Here is a 3735-nt window from a genome sequence, read left to right as displayed (position 1 = left end):
TTCCCAGCATTCCTTTTCCCTGAAGTCTTCATGAGGCCAACACACTGCCACTGTCTACAAAGATTCTGATTTGGGCTTTCTGAAACATTTAATAAATCAATCAACAGTTGGTCAAAATTCTTTCAGTTTCAGATTGTATACGATGCTTCTAAAATTAAATATGTCCTTTCAAGGGCAAATTAGCTCTTTAATTTTAACACAGTTTAGGAACATGAAAAGCTGACAACTCTGTCAGGGGCAATCTCTCTTTGAATGGTAAGTTTCTCTGCGGTCATGTATATGTATTAGTCTAATGACTTTTTTGTTTTGAGAGAAGAGAAGCAGACAAGCTCTAATATTAATCATAAGGTCAGTCTCAGGCCATCTTTTATAGATTGCATCAGAGCACCAATCAAGATTACTTCCTTCATGGAGTTGCACTAACTGCATCTTGTATTTTTTATAAAATGGGCTTTAAACCATCTTTCACTAGGAAAAACACTGTTCTGTATACTTTCCACTAGCCACTGTAGTGCATAATGGTAAGCTGTAAGTTCCAAAGAAGCAGACGACTGCAAGAGTCCTCTCAGGCAGGAGTCTCCTCCCTTTTCCAAATATTGTGCCTCTCTTTGCTCAACAATATTTACTTCAGTGTCTGACATATAGTAAAATAATTATTTTTTATTAATTTCTGCTATGCTAGTGGCTGTTCAAATATTCCATTGACACTCATAATCTTACTACCCAAGGTAATGAACTCTAGGACTACCCACCAAAGTCCCCTACTACTTTCTGGACTTACGCATGGCCAGGCTTTGTAACCACCCGGATAGTGATAGAAAGAGAAATATGTGCCCTGAAACTTTCTTGAAGTTGACATGGCATAACATTTTGGTAAAGACCTTTCCAGCTACTTTTAAGATAAAGGAAGAATTCCCCAGCTGTGAATTTCAGAAGCAGGCTGAGATCATACTTTTAACACAAATTTCATGGAGGACACAGCAGTACCGAGCATCTTCCTTCTGAAGCACCTAGTTCTTGCCACCTGAAGACTTTGATTACACTGAAGCAGGAAATGGATCAGCCAGCAGGCTTTTGCCTAATCTCCATGGAGGGACCATAGCTCAGAGAGTTCTTCACTTGAAATCACTGTGACATCTGAGCAATCAGCCACAGGAACACTAGATGACCGACTGTCACACAGACCACCTCTCCCATAGAATTGTTCAGTGCAACTAGAGCTCTTCAGAACTCTTCCACCCATCTCAGCTTGATGGCCAGTCCCACAATTCCCACCAGCATCTCTTTCTGAACATCTCCCTGTTTGCTATAAAATAAAGTCCAGTCACTGACTCTACCTGAGCCCACCCCCCCACTTCTTCTCCAGGTTGTTCTTTGTTAGGCTTCAACTAGTCTGAACACTTAGTGATTCTTGGCCTAGAGTTCACCTTGTGTGGTTCCTTACCGCTCTCCTCTGACCAGGAGACACTATGGTGTAGTGATTAAATGAACTCACATTTGATTCCTAGCTCTGCAACATGCTAAATGTGTGACCTTCCTAAGACTTAATTTCCCTCAACTCTACAAAGGACTTTGGCATAGTTGTTGTGGTAATTAAAGTTGATTAATACATTAAAAAACACCTGACACACATAGAAGTAAAAAAAAATCTATTTTTATTATTTTTGTTATTGCAGATGTTATTGTAGATGGGCTTTCTCTCTTTGTCATTACAACCTTTCCAGTGTATTCTTATTTCTTGAAACCAGACTTTATAAACCTAACTGGAAGTAATCCTTCTGTCTTCTTAACTCCTATAATTCCTTTTTAAATATGCCTTTTGGGACTGGTGAGATGGCTCAATGGTTAAGAGCACTGACTGCTCTTGCGTAGGAACTGGGTTCAACTTCTAGCACCCACATGGCGGCTAACGACCATCCATAATTCCAGTTCCAGGGGATCCAACACCTTCTCTGACCTCCATAGGCATTGCATGACATGGATGCACTTACACACATGCAGGCAATATACTCATAAAATAAAAACTAATAAATTAAATATTTTAAATATGCCTTTTATAGTCTTCATGCCTTTTGCTGTTGTAATCTTGTTACTTATGTGTGGGATTCTCACCCCTGTAAGATTATGAATTTCTTGAGAACCTAGGCTGTCCCATACACATATTGTATCCTCTGTAATACACAGAAGATATTATTTTTTATTTGATTAAATAAATGAATATTTTATATTCAGCCTATCGTTTCCCCATAATTAATGATATTCAAAATAACTTCTCATTTCTGTACCATAGCTTTTAGTTTTCAGTAGACTTTCATAAGCTTTATTTTGTTTTATCCTCATAATAACCTGATAAGGTATCAGAATACTTCTTGTTTATTGAGAACGACTGAGAGCACTGTGTTGACCACCAGTGTCTGGCACATTCTGATTAATGGGAGAATTCATGTCTCCTACATTAGCACAGTTCACATAAGGCTAGTGAATTTATTTGCAAAAGTGAACAAATACTACTTTCTACACAAAGCATACAGGACTGTATAAGCTTAATGATCACCAGGCATTTAATGTTCAATGTTGAAAGTTGTATGTCTAGACCAGACATGGTACAACATGCTATAGTCCCAGTGCTCAAGAAGCAGAAGCAGGTAGGTCTCTGTGAAATGGAGGCCAAGCCTGGTCTCCATAGCAAGTTCCAGACCAGCTGGGGCTACAGGGAGACCCTGTCTCAAAAAGACCAAAAAAAGTTATATATCAAGAATTTGGTGTAAGAACTTTATAATTAACAACTGACTACCTTAGAGAACTTTTTGCTTTTTCTCAGGGGCATGACATCATGAGACTCCCTGTAAATAAGACCATTCTCCAAAATATAAATATTTTTATTTTTTTATTTTTTATGTGTCTGAGTGTTTTGCCTGTATTTATTTATCTGCACTGAGTGAGTGCCTAGTACCTGCAGAGACCAGAAGACCAGGTGTCAGATCCCCTGGAACTAGAGTTACAGGCAGTTGTGAGCTGCCATGTGGGTGCTGGGAACTGAACTCAGGTCCTGTACAAGAGCAGCCAGTATTCTTCAGTGTTGAGCCATCTCTTCATCTCCCAATAGCAATATTTTTAAATAAATTGAATTCACATGTACCAATTACACATATTTATAATCCTTTTTTTTCACAGAGCTCCTCTGGGCATAAGCTGTAAACATTCCTAATCTCTTCTCTTTCTTGTCATACAAAGAATCTTTTATCGCAGAGGTTCCCATCACCTTTCAGCAGGTAGTGAAGGTTGAACTCTATGAAAGGTGTTGGAGTTCGAATTGCTCTTATCTACCTTGTGATATAGGAAAGAAGGCTAGTTTTAAAAATAAGAAAATAAGGTATTCCCCACACCCCCGGGTAATACAGTTCATAAGTGCTAAAGTCAAAATTCAACCCTTTTCTAACATGATGTTATTTACAGACTGCAGGAATAACAAACTTCCATTTACTAAATACCTGTGATGCTCAAGGCATGTTAGAAAATTATCTGATAGTATTTTTACTTTAAGAGATAAGCCTCCAGGGCCAGGCCTGGTGGTGCACACCTTCAATTCCAGCATTAGGGAGCAGAGGCAGTCAGATTTCTGTGGGTTAAAGGCCAGCCTGGTCGCAGTGCTACGTAGTGAAACCTTGGAGAGAGAGAGAGAGTGTGTGTGTGTGTGTGAGAGAGAGAGAGAGAGAGAGAGAGAGAGAGAGAGAG

This window comes from Nannospalax galili, unplaced genomic scaffold, assembly GCF_000622305.1.
Source record: "Nannospalax galili isolate Female #2095 unplaced genomic scaffold, S.galili_v1.0 scaffold463, whole genome shotgun sequence".
Lineage (NCBI taxonomy): Eukaryota > Metazoa > Chordata > Mammalia > Rodentia > Spalacidae > Nannospalax > Nannospalax galili.
The sequence above is the reverse complement of the archived record's forward strand: the minus strand, read 5'-3'. Positions refer to the sequence as shown.